General features: G+C 39.5%; 1 protein-coding gene across 4 annotated transcripts in view; it reads right to left on the bottom strand.

Annotated features, from left to right (window-relative positions):
• Positions 1–19,153, bottom strand: part of fgf13a (fibroblast growth factor 13a) — a 100,454-nt gene that overhangs the window by 57,702 nt on the left and 23,599 nt on the right. Inside the window, exon 1 of one of the 4 annotated variants that reach the window (XM_028589798.1) lies at positions 4,869–4,926. The exons of the other annotated variants lie outside the window; for them this stretch is intronic. The gene's annotated coding sequence lies outside the window, so the exon portion shown is untranslated. Of the gene's footprint in view, positions 1–4,868; positions 4,927–19,153 lie in introns of those variants that run through there. 4 annotated transcript variants of the gene reach the window in all.

Raw genomic sequence — 19,153 nt, forward strand, 5'->3', positions numbered from 1 at the left:
CCAGCCACTCAGAGTGAGCTGTCTCCTGGGTTCATGATAGTCGGTGATCTACAGGCCCCGGTGTTGCCAAACTGGACCTTCAGCACACTGCAATAGATGTCCTTGCCCCTCTGACAGGAATAAATCTCATAGCAATGGGTAGGGGGGTGAGATGTATTTTGCTTCGGTTAGTTGCTCATCTATTTAAAGCCCCTTATGAATGACAGGGCATGTTCAGATTTTATGGCAACAGTATGGTAGATGTGCTACCTGTGTGAGCAGTATTTACCTTAAGGAGTAAAAAGCAAGTGATATGCAATGACTGTACTATGTTTATGTTCAAGTGTGAGAACAGAAGAGCAGGCTTAATGTGACAGTGTCATCAGTGACACCCACGCTCATAAATGCCACCTGCCTCATGTTCAAGTGGGGTTCAAGGACATGTGTAATCAACTGAAGCACTGTCAGGCCCAGAGAAATGAACTACACGTCCATATACGAGGTGCAATCTGTACAATTTACTCAAGTCATGGCTTATAGCCATCAAGAAGGTGGAACACCTTCATTGTGACTTGACGAATAGCATACTTACTAAATTAGAATCAGTATTAAGCACAGAAACAGGTCTTTTGCCTGAGGTTTGTGTTTCGAATATAGCCTGGCCTCAATGTGGTTTTACAAGGAGCAGAATCTAGCACATCGTCTTCTGGGATGCATACGATTCAGTGTGGCTCCATCTCAAGAAAGAATAGTTTAATTTTGGTTGTAAGTCACCTTGCAGGCAGCAGAGAAAGTGAGTCGAGTTGAACTTGAGGTTTTCATTGAAACACAGAATGAGCTTGCGTTTTTTATTCATGCTCTTTCATCCCTCTGAACTTATTGTTTGTCTCTCTCTCTTTTTCTGCCTCTTGTTCTTTTCTCCTTTGCCTTTTTTGTTAGAAACAGAGCGACATTGTACATGATAGCTTGGGACAAATATTGTAGCCTTTTGTAATCAAAACATGAATCGCTGGATAACTAAGTGATGATGACAATTCAAATAAATAGGAAACTGAAAAGAAGAAATCAGCGGTCTCAACTTTAGGTCTCACTGTATCCATGGCTACATATTAATCAAGGCTTACCTACATTGTTATCTTTCATAAACACTGTTTAGCCGTATGATACTGTATAACATAGTGCCATTAAATGTAGCAAAATGTAAAATAACATGTATGTTATTAAATAAATGTGTGCATGCTCCATTGGTAATATATTCAAACTTACTTGGAGTATAATTCCATTAATATAAAGGTGTATTGCATAAAAGAGCACAGGAAAACAATTTTCACTCAGGCTGGCAATCACTCAAATGCAATACAATATGGCCATGGCTCTAGCCATGCTCTCTGCATAAAAGCAATCGATTTACTCTAATAGTATGTAAATAAGTAGTATGTAAAGTATGAAAAGAAGCTATGAATCTGTCTCAGAAGGAAGTCTGCCATCTTATTCTATTTATTTATTTGGAAAAAAAGCTGTGTGAAGTGGTCTCATCTTTCTTTCATCTCCCACCCAATGTGCATCATAACCGTGTGAAACACAAACACAAATGGAGGTCTACTGAATTAAGACATGATTGCAAAGGAATTGTAACTTAACTTAAATCATAACTAAAACTAAACCTATGTTCAGATTGTATGTCTTTCAGAATGTGAGATATATTCAGACAGACTGTATGGAGCTGACCTTTGAGGCACCTTCATGCTTTATGATGAGAGGAAATTCTGGGAATGAAGCACAGAACCATATTGAGTAGAGTCAATTCTACTCTGACAGACTGTCACATACAGTACAGTGTAAGCTCCATCATCAGAGGTTAGGTTGATTGGTTTGGTGTTTGTGAGTAAGTGTGTATGTGTGGTGTGCTCGCACAAGAGGAGGAAAGTGTAATACTACTGCCTGCCAATGCAGCTCGTCTACAGAGATGAATGTAACAAAACTGTTGTTGAAGGCCAATTGATAGACAAATACAGCACTCCTATGAAAAAGTATTGATCCAGCGTCAAAGAGTGGCCTTGCAGAAAGCCCATTTTACCTCATTCTGACAGCTTCCCAGTCTCAGGGTTAGTTGTCCATGCACACACACTCATGCAACTCCCACTTGATGAGTCAGATTTCTGATATATTTTGTATGCCATGTGTTTATGAGCATGTTTGTGTGGTGTGTGATGGGTGGTGAGGTAGAAATGTGTAATGTCACCCTGACTAAAAATAGGTTCACCCTGATAGTACTTTAAAAAGAAAAACATCTCAATAAAATGTTAAATTTTCAGACAAAATAGCTGAATTGACTTTCGGTTTAATTTGTGTTTTCAGGAAGTAGGATAGGAGGCCACTCTCAGTTCTGAAATTGTGAGAGGGGGTCAAAAACACTGCATAAGCACAGATAGTCCACTCAACATGGTATTATGATATCCAGTACCACATATAAAAACAATGGTCAGTTAACATCTTACAAAGTCCTTTCACACTGACAGGAGAATGAAGTGAGTGATTTCAGTGGTTTTTCAACTAATTTGGCCCGTAAACTGTTACATTGCAGCATGAACACCTTGTTTCCTCTGAATAACTAGGCTTTAAGAGGTTGAACTGCCTAACAAGCTAATATTAGAGAAAAGTCAGAAAAGCTAAGTACAGTTATTATAGCAGTATAATACTTTGTTCTTCTTTACTAACCCATCAATAATCTTACAACCCCTTAGATTTATTTTGTGACCCCATTGAGGACTCCCAACTCTATAGCGGCTTATCCCTTTTTGACATTTAAAGTCTCATCTTAAAAATCCTACACCTCCCAGTTGTGATTTATAATAAGATATACAGTAGAACTGCATTTTTGACCTGGCTTTTTTCTTGCCAACTATATAAAGAGTTCGTAGATCTAAGATTCATAATTCTAATCTAATCTCCACCTGAATATGTTTTTTTCTCAATTGTTCTGTTTCACTCAAATGATGCAACTGCATTAGAAATGACACCTCCATTACTCATTTAAGAGACAAATAACAGCAACATATTTATAAAAAAAAACTATTTTTGTTTCACCTTTTCATACTGAAAACTATTTTGGCACCCAGTACTTTTATAATGGAGGTTTAAATTCCTGGAATGCATCAGTAGTCTTGGAAATTTGCCAAGTTGAGAAAAATCAATTTGGAGAGACTTTTGGCTCCAAACTCACTCACTCTCTCTGTCTCTACATATTATAGGGCCACATAACAAACACTCGTCCACATTCACTCCATAACACACAGACCTGTTCATGCAGTCACACACACACACACACACACACACACACACACACACACACACACATATATATATATATATATATATATATATATATATATATATATTTCCACAGTTTTTCTAACCTTTTTAGTATTACTGCAACATGCTACTTTGGATGGCAGAGTGACAGCAGATACAGTAAAACACACCAATATGTAAACACCTATGAACTCTCATGAACATAAAAACAGTTAAAAATGCAACTTCTGGCATATTAATAAGTCAACGCAATGTCTAGAATTAAATTTCTCATTCTTCTTTAAAAAGGTATTCAAAACTTGTGTAAGACTACAGTATACTGTACTGTACTGTAGTGTACCTTCTGCTGATAAAGGGCAACAACCTTTGCAATATAGCAAATGAACATGTACACACACAAACCCACAAAGATCGAATAAAATATTGTCACGCACACAACCTCCATCCCTATTATGTATTCAAATGTTTCATGGATATCATGTCAACAGACAGGGATCAAACACACACTTCTGCTAAGGCGGATTAATATAAGGATCCCTTTCACAACAATTAACAGCTGACAAGAGCAAATAGGATTGTAAAGCATATACTACTCCCTGAAGATCATTAGGCCTTTGAGATCGGGAAGACTGAAATACTGTGGGAAGAGGTTCAAGTGTAATAGGATCAACAAAGCCTGACACCAAGTAGCTTATGACATATCAAATGTCAAATCCACTCCAAAGTCACATATGTTTCATATGTGTTCTGTACATGTCAACTCTGGGCTTGCTGTCAAACGTCACACAATAAGATTGTAAGGATGGAAGACACATTGCCTGTCCATCTCGCTATGGTTTTCTGCCAGCGGATAGTGTATTTTATTAGGTGAGGTTCAGTTTTAATTAGTGCTGTCAAACGATTAAAATACTTAATCGTATTAATGTCATAGTTAACTCGCAATGAATCACAATTAATCGCACATTTTTATCTATTCTAAATGTCCCTTGATTTCTTTTTGTCCCATTATTTTTTCTCATTTTAATGCTCTTATCAACATGGAAAAGTGGATCGGCTTGCTTTGTGCTTTTGTTGCCTGACTTTGACGAGGGGGCGGAGAATTCACATCAGCTGTATGCTTGGCCATCAAGTGGTATTTCAGACTGGACGTGCTGCGATGATAGCTCAGTTCACAACGACAAAACACACAGATCACTTTGGTCTTGTCAATGGAACCATTTGGCAACTTTTTAAAAGTAAACTTTCCATTCAGAATCTTATTGGCATCCATTTCGCCGTCTCGTGCTCGCCATCCACTCAAAACGTAATGTTAGCCTACTACTCTTTGGCCGGCTCGCAAGTGTTTCCGGTCTAGCTAGATCCGGTGTGGTGTTGTAGTTTTTCTAACGTTACTAGTTGTTGCAACAGCATGTGAAAAAAACGACAAAGTTTGCTAGGCCAAAAAGAACATTAATCTCGCGATAAAAAAATGTACGCCGTTAAAATGCCGGTAATAGCGTGTTTAACTGACAGCACTAGTTTTAATAGGAAACATCTGTCTTCTTTTAAGCATAAGACGATTAGCATGTGTCGACTACCTCCTCCTGTTTCCTTTGCCTTTGTTTTGGTAGTTGTGTCGTTTGGTTTCTGCTTTACGTTTCCCTAGCAAACCTACAAGACAGAAAGACAAACATTTCCTTTTTAGATCATGTGGTGTTTTATAAAAAGTAAAATAACAGTTAGTATCAGCAGACTTCCACTTGGCTCCAATCAGCACGTTTGTTGCTTCGTGCTGAAGAAAGCATATGCCATATACACAGCTACACCTCTTCTAAATTCTTAGCCGCGCCATAAAAGAATGATACATACACTATGGATAACTCTAGGATACGGTATTAGACTAGAAAGATGTTGATCTATGTATTGAATCAAACTGGCTCCTGCCTTTATGAAAGCATACAAATAAACAGAACAAATAACAACTAAACAAAATAATTATTGTTGTAAAATGTTATTATAACAAATAAACAAAAAAAACAGAAAATATATTCTGCCAAAAGAGCGCTGTCATCTAGCCAGTTACATAACAGGAGGCAATCTCAGTGTGAGACCTGCAGCTCAGAGCAAGAGAGACGGAGAGTCCCAGCTGCTGGATCATGAAGCCCATAACTGTCTGCAACATATCAGATAGAAATATTCAATCAAAATGTAGAGATCTGATCCAAAAGCAATCTGATGACTATTTAAAAGGAGTGGACGAGCATCAAATACTGTCAAATCAACTAATTTAACCCACTGAGGGCTACGTCACACATGTATTTTGTTCTGGTCAGAATAAATAGCATAATATAATGGGAACAGTATACTTGCTATTTAGCAGGGCCAGCAGTGACTGTCCCCAACCTTCTGTTCTGTCACAACCTTTAGTGCACTTACTGATGTCTCAATGCACAGCTAAGTGCAGAGGCCCATTCCACATCCATCCATCGCTATAAGTAATATGGGGTTGACAGGTCCTGACTCAGTGTTTGAGAAGCAGACATTGAAAAAATGAATTATCTACCAGCATCCTTCTCTCTGACATCCTCTAACTCCACATCTCAGTCTCAACACTGTAGGGCTGTGTTAGCGAGACAAAAGCTATAGCAATTCCAAACATTCAATCATTAAATTCAACCCAACAGCAGTTATGTAATGATTGCAAGCACTAAATGATCATATCACCACTAAACCTTCACAAGTGCTAACAAGCCTCTTTATTAATTACTTTACTAAAAAAAATGTAAATCAACACTTGATCCAAGCGTTTCTGCAAGAGCACAGTCCTTGGCAGAGCAGATATGGAGGGCATCAGCTTCCTCTGCCCTCTGTCAACCAGATCAGATCCCAGATGGGCATCAAATCCACTGACACTTTTCGCAGTTTATTAATGCACATTTACAGCCTTTCCTGTTTGTTAGAGATGGAAAGGTAGCAGAGGGAGAGGGGGCGGAGAAGGAAAGAGGAGGCATGAAGGCATGTGTACAGTTTTAAAGAACAGGAATAAGAGGTGGAGCAGAAAAAAAGGAGGTTGACCTTAAAACGGCATTAGTGTGAGTCTCAGCACTTTTATTGAACATTTGCAGCAAACACAAAACAGTCCTAAAACCTGTCATTTGTTACAGATACATTTTTTTTACAAAGAAAGAGTGGGAGGAGTTAAATGAAAGACAGTTAGATTTTAAGTTGAATTAGACACCATCAATGGCCATTTTGCTACCTATATAACATGTATTCTGCAAACACACTTTAATCAGATTCTTTAAGTTTGGATTTATAATAGTTCCCTTCACATTAAGATACCATGATTATTTGTTATTGATTGTGATGAATGAAACATGAATGTGTTTGTTTCATTTCAATAGAGCATCGGGCCTTTATGTCATCAGAATTGTGGTTACTGATTGATTAATTACTAAATAGGTTGTAATTCTTCTGAAGGTTTCTACATTAGTTGTGAGTCTTTGTGTGAATCAGTTTCTGTTTGTTCAAGGATGTTGAATTTCATGGCTTATTGATTAGAGGATTGTAATTTTTTTTTTTTTTTTTTTTTGCTGTCAGATGAAGATAAATTCCAATGAGCAATAAAACCCTTGATGAACAACCAATAAACTCTTGATAAACTCTGAAGCATTTAATAGACACTGACTTTATGAACCGATGGAACACTCCAGAATTAAATGTTGAAATAGTAATGAAGCTGTTTCTAGTGTTCACTCAGCCCTTCCATATGAGAGTTTGGATGGCAGAAAATGTGTTTCTGTAAAATAGTTTATTTTATAATTATTGTGTTGTGTTGTGACTGATATGTCCTGTCCGCTTAGTATGTTGCACATATTACTCCTTTGCAGTTATTTAAAGGGAGTTTATTTATGAGGAAATCAGCTCACAGCAACCCATAACTTTTAAATGTGAGTGTGTGATGCTTTGTGAATATTTTAATAATGTTTTTATCACATGAATTACTTCATCTATACAAGTAAACATGCTCCTGTCTGTGTTTCACTGATATACTGTAGAGGTTCAACAACAGCAGGTGAAAATTGCCAGAGGAGAAGTTGGGAACAAAGAGGACTGGCCCAAATAAAAATGAGAACAAGAGCGAGAGGATTGAACAGTTACAGCTCCTTACATTGCTGCATAAGTAAATAAAATAGAAAATGCATCAGTAAAAAGGATTGAGCTGGTATTATGGCTAAACCTTCTGCAATATTAACAAGTGAAGAACACACTGTCAATTCCAATTGACACAAGAGTCCCAACTAGCTTGGCCTTGATGCAGGATTACATAAAGGATTCAAATCCAGGCATTCAGAGAGAGGAGATTTAGGAACAGCTAACACCAACGCTATCTGAATCATCAGAAATATGGGATTAGTGTTTGATGGCTCAGTTTCCTGATGATGCATTTTAAGAGGGACAAAATCCACACACACACACACACACACACACACACACACACACACACACACACACACACACACACACACACACACACACATCCCTTAGTTGTTTTGCTTGTGTCTAGCTGGGAAAACATCCAGGCATTTGTTATGCTTTGTGATCGAAACCACAGCAAGAGACGAGCTGAACTGGAACAAACAAGGTTATTCCACAACAACAGTCCTTGTCGGAGACAGTCCTTCTGAACTTAAGTGACAGGATGGTTCACCAATCAGACACATTTTTTTTTTGTGCTCCTTGCATGTGCAGTCACTTTAAAGTAATGATGTTGACTAATTCTATTTAAATGTCACTAGTCATACCACAACTTTCGCAGAACTCTTTATACTTTATATGAAGATGCTAACCCTGCATACATTTTACAAAATTTTACAAAACTGTAATGGAAAATTTGCTGATGTCAAACAAGGTCTTGAAAACAACCCAGAAACACAGTTAATCTGACCCAGAAAGCTGTATAAATAGATGCATGCTGTACTTTGGAAAGTTTGGCTAAACTAGAAATAGAGATTATGTAGTGATTTTTGTTTTGGCAGATTTAGAAGACCCTGTCTGCAGCAGTTGCCAAGTTATTAAACTAACACAAGTTAAATGTGTCTCATTGAGCAAACAAAAATACACTGGGTGCATCATTGTCACTGTAGCCCACTATTTAGAATATGAATTTAAAAATATTTTCCAAGTCTTGTGGTCTTACACCGGACGGATCCTGTTCACTCGCAGCTGTTCCCTAGCCTGTACATGTCTTACTATATCAGCCAAGTCATCCCAGCTGTTCACCTATCATGTGCTCAACACACTCTCCTAAACACACGCACACACATACTGTACGCAAATGACAAACCAGAAGAAAGCAGATTCGCTGGGACAATGAAGGGTGGTGCCGTGGCGGGATAGTAATGCCAGAATAGTTGTGCAATGGTGACTGTATAGCATCTATTACATTTTACTAAACAGGACCCTCGTTATGGTTTGTGTGTTTGGTTTTGACTCTCTAAGTAGAGTTGGACACACATCCAGACCCACTATGTTCCCCTGTTCCACCTTTCTACTGTTCTGTGTTGAAACATCAGATAACCAGTCAGATTTTTGCCTTCAATGTTTTGCAGTGGTGGTTTCTATCAAACTCATGACTTTTTTTATGCATGAATCTTTCAGTGCCCAAAAGAAGATGTCCACAGAAAAGGTGACTGTCTCACTTTGTCACCCTGTGCAAATACACAATGTCTGAGGACAGTCTGCCAGCAGCACTGTGAAAATAACAACCTGTTCTGTGAGCTCTGTCACTTTGAAGAGAATCAAACCAGAGATGTGGCACGTGACACCCACGTCACAGCACGACAGCAATGACTTATCAAAAATCGCCTCACTCTTTTTGGTGAGGTCATGGTCTCTGAACATCTTGCCTTTCATGTTTCTCAGAAAAGACTCACACAAATGTGTGTGCATGTGTGCAGTGTTTCCAATAAGCTTGTATAACAAATATCACAATGCAAACTGCAATGTGTTTAGGCGGGCTTGGCTGGGGAGTCCATCTGCCCAAGGGGCCTCGGGCGTGTGTGTGTGTGTGTGTGTGTGTGTGTGTGTGTGTTCACTGTGTACACAAAGCCACAATCTAGATTTTACAATGTCATGACCTGTAGCTTGTAGTCATCACAACTAAACATTCAACCATGACATTTTAATGGATTAGCTCCATGTTACTGGAACTGATGTCATTTCTGATATGGAAGGAGGAGAGATTCTTCATAGAGATTTAGACTGTAAAAACCTGGTTACAAGTTTCACTAACTGCCTGGTAAACCTGTTTTGCTTAAAACTAAACACCTCGGTGTTCTGCTGGGCTTGGGGTTAAGATGCAAATTATAATGTTGCCATTTTGATTGAACTGTGAGTTTCTTGCGAGGTATATTTAGTTTGTGTACATTAACATGTTCACATGCATACATTTGTGTCTATCTGTGTACGGTTTGTGTAGCATAATCTCTGGCTAACGTGTTGGTGTTTGTGTCTGCCTTTCCCCATGAGTCCCCCGTGAGACATGTAGACTGCACTGGTCTTATCCCAAGTGGCACTCTCCCCATCTTAACACTAATTCACTCAAGCAAACGCTGTCCAAACACATGCGGGCACAAGCCTGTACACCACCAACTTCAGGGCATGGACCTCACCTTTCTACTTATTTCTGGCTGCAGATAATAGCTCTAGATGTTACAGTTTTTTCCGATTGCTAAACAACAGTGGGCACAACTGGAGTCACATGTGCAAAACTCAAACTACAGTCTGCATTACCAACAGTCACCTGAGCTAAACAGTTCACATCACCTGCAAAACAGGCTCAGTGCAGCCAAACACTGTGCACAAGCCTCACTGAGATAACACACACTGTCACTCAGAACACAGAGTAAAAACACTAGCGTCAATCACCAATACAGAAATTACAAACTTTTTCATCTTTACAGTTTGAACAATTTGAGTGACTTGACACTACTCAACAGTTTATTCAAGGAAAAAATATAGATCGTATAGCATACCAATTTTTACATAAGGTAAAAAAGAAGGAATGAAAATCAGCAGTTTTCTTCAATAAAGTATTTTGTCTCTAGTAATTTATGGAATTACTGGGGGGAAAAAAACTAATCCTGCATCGCTCCAGCATCATGTGGCAAGTTTTCTTCATCACATTGGATGTCTGCATCATCTCTAAATACAAATGAATGTGGTGTTTCTATTGCTTACACTGCCATTACTTTCTGAAAAACAGTAAGAACACAGTTTTACTATTGTAAAGATATAGTGTTTTTCACTTTTTTTATAGCTGTGTACATAACCTCAGACATTTTACCTGGACATGTTGGTATCTTTGCTCTTTTACCTGTTTTTCTCAAACGGTATAGTGTATAATTCTTATTTGGTGTTTGTATACAAAAAAAGGCTTTCTGAGCTTTCTCTGTATAAATACCGTATATGTTCACTAACTAGTCTAAAACAAGACACCTGCTTAGGCTTTCAGCTAAAATTGCAATCAGCAGTGTTTGATAGGCACCAGACTGAAATATATTCAGTTTTGAATGTGTGGTTAACAGTTTTGACAGCAGTGTGTTAGCATTTGAACAAAGTGCTGTAAATCTACAGTGTTGTGCATGTTGTGGTTAAAGTCATGGGATAAGTGTGTAGAGTTTTGAAAACTGTGTTCAAGCAATGAAAAACAAACTAGAGTTTGGTCCACATGAACTGCTGCTGTGCAGACTGTAGTTAGAGTTTTGCACATGTGACTCCAGTTGTGCCCACTGTCGTTTAGCAATCGAAAAAAAACTGTAATTGATAATGTGTCAACCTAGAATGAGTGTGGAACAACAAGCAAATAAATTAAGCAATCCTCTTAAAGGGTGCATAGACAGTAGCGCCTGATGAATTCCGTAGCCTTCTTCATACATTTTTGACGATATATCTAAAAAGTGTGTCACTAGCTGCTTTTATGCAGGCATGACTGTAGAGAAACTACAAATACAACTGGTAAAAAGGGGATAATAGCGAATGGGATAAGAGAGTGCTCAAAATATAAACTGCATTGTCCCTCTAGTTTATCAAATGCAAAGCGGAATGTTTAACTTAAAACCTTAAAAGCAAACAAATGTTTCAACGGAAGGACGGTGTGATAAATAAAGTATGGCTACAAAGAGTTGAGTGCAGTTCTGGTTCTGACTCCATAGCTGTGTATGTGAGTGTGTGTGTGTGTGTGTGTGTGTGTGTGTGTGTAGGAGGTAGGGTGGGCATTAGTTGATGCTACCAGCATTTTATGACTACACAGAACCCATTACATAGTTGGGGAGTACAGCAGAGGGAGATGGAGAGAGGATTTAGCTCTACACCAAGATATGAATTATGCAGTCGGGCCATCCAGACATGTAGCTGTGTATCTTTTATAAATGCCTTACACAGGCAAAGCAAGTTTAGCTAACATTTCCATCCGCCACTCAGTGCTTACGTGTCGAGAGAGAGCGAGTGGGAGAGAGAGAAAGCAGATAAAGGGAGGGAGGGTATCTCAGCAGAAGCTTCTGGCGTGATAAAAACTGAAATCCAAGAGCGATAAAGCAAGAATCCATTCCATCAGTCTTACTGCACTTGAAGGATTTCAAATTGTTCCATAGAGTAGAGTTCTCTCTCCTTCTCACTTTAATTCCGAGTGTGAGATTTACAAGAATCATACTTCATAAGCATACATAGGGCAAGGGGTACCATCTTTGCAATGGATGAGGGGGTCATCATGTTCAGCCCTGCAGATGGTGACGAATCAAAAACACAAGGGCTGTTAGTGGCCACTCATTTCTTCAATTATTATACCCTGTAATTCACATATGAGAGCTCCACAAAAGGAAAAAGATGTGGCTGTGTGCATGCACGCATCTATAAGTGTCTTTGTACTGGCATGTGAGTAAGTGTTTATGAAAAAGAGAGGAAGAGAAGAAAAATAAGAGTGCGCATGTGTGTATGTCAAACGCTGAGTCAAGCTCCAGGCTAGGTTTACTATCTGGTGTTTACAGAGCGCCTGATCAGAGGGATTACAATTACACAGAAACTGCTTAAGACAGCTGCTTTACTCAGCATTATCAACCCACCCACACTCCCCATACACTGACACCCGACAACACACACACAACAAGTGGTAAATGAAAATCTACACCCTTCCTGGTATTTACGAGCACTTGCAGTAGCAACAGGTGACAAACCAGGGTCCTGGTAGTTTTTGTTGACAACATTTCACCAGGAATTACTGGCATCCAGACATTTCTAAAAAGAGGCGAGTCAAACAGTGTCTGAAAATAGCATTATTTTTCAGTCCGTCTTTAAGAACAGTATAGACTGTGCCATATTACAGTTTCCTGTAACTGTATGACAAATCCCATCAATTATATATATAAATATGGATTTATAATGATCCAAGAGATTAACAGGACTCCCGCAATAGATACGCATGCTGTAGGTGTTTTGATTTATAGTTCAGCATCTGATTTCACCCGTTGATAGCACTACTGCAACACTAGACGGCTGGATTGTAAGTATGTTTACGTTCCTTAATTTAGTTTGTTACATTGGGCAACACACATACTCGTAAAACTGGACTAACATCCAGGTAACTCTGTTTCGATTCTTACTGAAGAGGAGACAACTATCGGGCAATAATCGTGTTATTGCAGCCTGGTCTCACAGAATTCCATGAAATGATCACAAACTGTTAACACTGCATTACGTGGTGGTGGAATGGAATGTGTGAAAATTCTGCGTGGCCACCACAGAAAACAATGCCAATGTAAAGTCAATGAGAAGACGACGTAGCATTAAGAGCGACTACGGTAGCGAGTAGTATGAAAGGCCGAAAATCCGCGTAGGGAGGTTGGTTGGGGTGCTGGATGCGTCAAACAACACAGGACTCTCACCCAGGAGACCGGGGTTCGTGTCCCGTTTCCTGAACCCAAACGTCGCTTTATCCTTTTCCTAAACCCAACCATCCCATGTGGATGGAAACGTAAGCCCACCCACGACCTTTTGCTTAACTTAAGGGGCCGTGTTCATTTCACGGAATTCTTCCGTAGGCCCATCATGGAATTTTCGGCGATTCTGTGAAATTGCCACAGATTTTGAGTTAAGGGGCCGTGTTCATTTAACAGAATTCTGTGAGATCAGATTGGTTAATGTTCTTTAACTGACAGACAGACAGAAAGCATCGATCAAGGTGAGCCGAAGGTTTACAGTGGAAATGGCTTTGCTATCAAGTGAATCAAGTGTGCCCCTTTAACCCTAACCCTTAACATGAAGAAAATTTGCTTAAACCCTAGCTCAAAACACTGTAAAAGCTGGTGATATAATGAGGCCCAGAAAAATATAACTACATTAGTGGGGGTTTCAGGTTGTCCCAGCAACGATCTTTAACACAACACAACTTAATCGTTAACACCTGGTAAGAGAAATATTTATGGGTGTTGTGCGAGTGAACGACACCTTCGGGGAGGGACAGTGTGAGATGAAGGAAAGGGCCAGTTGTGGATGATCCCCGTGTGAAAATGTGTCTGTAACTGAAAACCGCTCGTTACCCTGCCACACTATTCCAGAACAGTCTACACTGCGAGGCCAGTCGAGCAGCTGGTGAACCACACCAAAATGCTCTGTCTCAGGTTAACCTCAAATTTCATGTTTTTGTGACATAATTGATTTCATTCATTTATTCATTCTTTGATGGATTGCTGATGGATGAATAAATCACTGAAAGTAGTTGCATTCTCTTCCACCTGCACAGAGAGATTATTGTGTTCTTCCCTCATTAATGTTGCCACAGCTGTTTGGGTGTTTGTATTTGTGTTTATATGAACAGCCAACACTGACGAGCAGGAGCCAAGGCCACAAAACACTAAACTGCTTCACAATGTTGCAGATAATTACCATGACAACACCCACGGCTTGAAAGGAGAAACGCTACAGAATGGCTGGAGTAGAAACACTGCAATGTTACAGAAATATATCAAATGAGGCAGTATTTCCCATGGGATACGGGCTATTAGTGTTGTCGATACCTGTTTAATGAGGAACAATTGTAATAATTAAGCATTAATTGCTACATCATACTTATCTGCTCTAATGCCTACATTGTTGAGTAAATTGTGAGTGGGCTTCACCTGCTGATTCATGTCAGAGTTGATTCTCTTCCAAACGCAGCCACCCAGCATTCAAAACAAGCAGTGGTGAATCAATATGCACATCAGGATCCATGCTGTCAACATGAGCAAAGTGTGTATGTTCTTGTCTATACTGCTATCTTGGATTTTGCACTGTTCTTCTGAGCCAAACAAATCATAGGCGTCACTTCAGCAAACAAATAAAAGACGTTTGTCTACTGCTCCTCTGCAGTAAAAACCCTTGTTAACTGCTATGTTACTATGTTAAATATTTCATGGCCATATATATGCAGCAAATGGCTATTTACAGCACGCAAGGCTGGCTTTGGCTCAATCACTGCAAAGTGCATTTTTGTTATAGATGTTATTTGCAATAGATTGCAATGACAGCATAAATTGTATTGATGCTCAAATGTTAATAAGCACATAAAGGCCTACAGTTCATGCTAAAACTAACAATACTGAAAAAATCCTACTGCTTCCTCGCTTTTTACTAAACACTGATAATTACTGCCCAGTCTAAAAAAAATCACACTTTACAATTATAAACTAATAGCACAGATCTTATGTATCTTTGCACCCATTTGTCAGTTTTATAGGTCAGTTTGTAATAATAGCCATGCCCTTTTGTTTATAACACAAACCCAAGCAGCACACTGGAAAGAAAATGCCACACTGCTGCACTAGACCAAATAAAATGGCACTGAGAAAGAGATTCGTGATACAGCATCCATTTTCTCATGTTATTATAGTCGTATTGCTATAGGGCCAGATGTCCTATTCAACTGAGATGAAGAGATACTAATAATAAACCCAATATTCTCAGTGCTTCATAATATTACAGCATGCAAACACATTAACGAGTGCAGCATTTGAAATCATGCAGCATGGCTCACATGACGTGATGATCGATAGCAGCAGCTCTTGTCTTGAATCACAGCCAGAATATGACCTCATCCATGGCACATGATGCAGATCACTGGAAGTCAATATCATCTCCAGATCCATCATGATCAGACTATGCCTCCTTTTTTGTGAAGGCTTCGAGGACCACCTCGATAGTCTTTGCATTTTACATAGATACAGAAAGACAACTGTTATCACAAGCCAAGTAGTACTCCTCGTAACGAGTAAACTAAACTGTATATGAAAATCAGTGGAGTGCCCCTTTAAAATGTTTATTTTTTTTTTCATGAATTACATAAGATAGCACATTTGAAACCTCAAAGCTCAAATTTGTCTTGTGTGGATTTCTAAATTGTTACAGACAGGAAGTCCTCTTCACTACAGGCATATACTGTGTCATTATTGATCAAAATGATGGCTGCAGTCCACCAGTGCCCCAAATTATATTTCAGTTGTTTTCTTATTCTAAATGACAGAATTAAAAAGGAGAGCTAAAAGGCCAGGTGTTTCTTTCAAATCACAGCTGTTTGCCAGCAATCTGGGGTCATGGATCCATTGTTTTGGTTGGAGGTTGTTGTTTTTTCTGCTGTTACCTATGTCAAGGTTTTACTGAACATTCACACTTGCACTCTAGAGAGGACATTTTCTTTCACAGTCTGTACACAATCAAACACTTAAGTAACACTCAGAAACAGGGTATGAACAAGAACAACACAACACAAGTCTGTGACAGTGTGCCCAGGCTAGTTAAAAACAGTAATGGCTGAGGGCACAAACATCACAGCACTTATTAATGTCAGAGCAGTAGACCTTAACCAGCAAGTACGAACATGCTACCACTGGCGACATATATGGAGGAGCTTACAACTGTACCCATCATGCTCACAGACTTACAACTGGTGCTCTCTCCACACTCCATCAGGTTTCCATCGAATGCAGGCTGGACTAGCCTTTGTCCTTTATATGACCTAACCACAAACACTCTATTATGGCTTGAGGCCATAAAACCCAGAGGGACCATAGTTCCGTACATAAAGCACCTACGGTCCTGCACAATTCCCTTACCGAACTTTTCCGTCATAACTCTGATTACCAGGGTATGTCAAAAAGCCATTACGGTCAAGTAGCCATTCTACGCAGTGAGCTTCTTGTGTGCTTCTGTCTAGTTTGCAATGTCAGTCACCAGCCTTTCACTAGAAAAATCTGAAAGTTACCAAAGGGAATTGGAGTTAAAGTGGATTGTTACTACGTAGTATGATATAACATCTACCACATAACAGAGTAGGCTTAACAGCAAGGTTTAATAATGTAGGTTAGGAAAACTAATCAACAAAGGGAGCAGCAGTGGTTTTTCATGACCTTTGCTTCTGCTGGCCTGCAGTTTCACTATCCACAGGGGATTGTGGGTAAAGCAGCTAGACTTGATGGGAAGTGTCTTTCAGGATCGCACCTTTCTGAGGAAGATGCAAAATACATAAAATATTCATCTAAAAGTACCATCGTTCCATTTACTGCACCAATAGCAAATTCACATTTGTTATTTAAACAAACAATATTTAAAATTTTTCAAAAAGGTTATGTTTCTTACAAACAGATGACATTTGGCTGTAAAAGAGGGCTAAATATAGCACAGTCAGGCTATGTGTAACCACAAGGACCTTATTCCTTTAATGTCGAGGCGAGAACGCTCTTTATCCCTCCACCTGTCACACCCCGGCACCTCAGGTGTCAGCATCATAATCAGGTAAGGCAAAAAACACAGGAGCAATCAACACCACATCACTCCATCCAGCATCATTCTCCTCATCCCCGGCATGCCTTCAGACCTACTCAGTGCCTGCCCCCTGACCTGTGCCGTAAACAGGTGTAATGACACTCTGTAGGAGCAAAACTGTGAACATGGCACTCCAAGGCTAAGAGCACGATGACAGTTTAGCAACCAATCAATTCCTTAAATTAAATAAATCTGATTCTGTCGTACAACAACTGACTACAACCTTGGGTTTGACAACTTAAATGGATGGGGGATTTTGACTGGTGGCACCCACACAGCTGACTTTACTACAGGCCAGAGGGAATATGTGAGTTGAAGAGATTGCTGCAATTTGGCTTCTGACCTTGCGAAAGTGTTAATGTATAGAGGCAAAAAAGACACATAGTGTATGTGGTGCTGATGTTGAAAAATATCAAAAGCACAGCTTTATGCACTGGATAATATTTTGTATTACAGTTTATACTATGTATTTACCTTGTTTCTCCCTTTTGTCTCAATTTGGAATATCTAAATCCCCCTGCACTGCAGTCGTTGTCTCACTGTTACTATAAGTCCCTCTGTCAGATCAGGGTAAGATGCAGACTGCTACGTGTTGTAATTGCGTTTGATAGGGTGCCAAGCTAGTAACTATTCTAATGTGAATTTAACCTCTACCAGAGTGCTGCTGTGCCATCTGGGACCCTAAACATTATTTTAAAATATTTTTATTTAATGAATTGTGACTATTTGCCATTTTAAAATGGAAGGAAAATGTTTTTGGCAATATACATAAATAAGTCCCTTAAGCCTGTCAGTAAAACAGCAATCACAATCAGTGCCTTTGTGCACGACAACTATACATAGAACAGTTGGAATTGCATTAATTGCTTTATCTCACTTTCAGTATGTATTTTTCACTCTCTTCAGCAGGGATGGAATAGATATGTGCAGGCTATCTCTGCACACCAGGGACTAGATTCACTAATAGAGGCAGCATTAAAACATGCAAATACTTTTTTCAAACCCTTGAAATGTCTTGTCCTCCTGCTTAAGATCGCAATCAAATGTGTTTTACATTTGTTAAATAAAGAACAAAGGACACAAAAAACATGGTAACATATTTGAGATTTCTTATATATATATATATATATATATATATATATATATATATACATAATATTCAAATGTGACTTTCCAGAAATAGCTTATTGTCAGCTCCAACCAGTTTAGCACTCTGTCATGAATAATTCAGCGAACATTTTACAGGTGAGAATGAGCTCATCCACACACTCCTACAGTGCTGCATCAGAGGCGACAAAGACGTTCGAAAATAACAAACCATATATAGTCATATAGGTCCTCAACCGCACACAACATTAAATACAAGCTCTCATGTGCTACATCACATAAGCTGGTGTCACAGAGAGAGTGGGGCACTCCAGGCCGATCCCCCCCATTTACAGGCATGCATGCTGTGTGTGTGTTACCATGCTTAGAATATACATAGACTAGCCTACAGCCTACATTATGACCTAGATAGAAAAAAGGGGGGCAGTGAGGAGACTTAAACACTTTTCTGTGTCTGCTGTCTCAGTGGAAGTGTAAGGCCCTCCTTTTCCGACACACTTAGCCACTTAATGGGGCCTAGTTGAAGTTTGTGTGTGTGACACGTTAATCCTACCTCCCCTGCTACCAGTACCACGTCCACCTCACCAGCCACACTAGGTTCAAGCAGAGAGCACGCACTTTTAAGTCAATTGCCAACATGTGAGCCCTCAAAATGCAGCGCTTCATGGGAAATTGCCTGCTGCACTCAGGCCTTTATAAAATGTGCTGGGGATGCAGGTTTCTGCAGCAGAGATGAGAATCGTCATACCGTGTAAAGGCACAGTCCGCAGGAATAATTTTTGCCTTGCAAGGTTAAATTGTTTGAGCTTAAGTGGACTGAGTAACTGGGCTAGTCTGATCTGGTCTAATGTGGACCGGGTTGTTCTGGGTCTTTCTGTTGACTGCCCCCTTCTCAGCTCTGCCAGTCTGTACCCAGAGGGCC

The sequence above is a fragment of the Perca flavescens genome, chromosome 10 (assembly GCF_004354835.1).
Source record: "Perca flavescens isolate YP-PL-M2 chromosome 10, PFLA_1.0, whole genome shotgun sequence".
Taxonomy (NCBI): domain Eukaryota; kingdom Metazoa; phylum Chordata; class Actinopteri; order Perciformes; family Percidae; genus Perca; species Perca flavescens.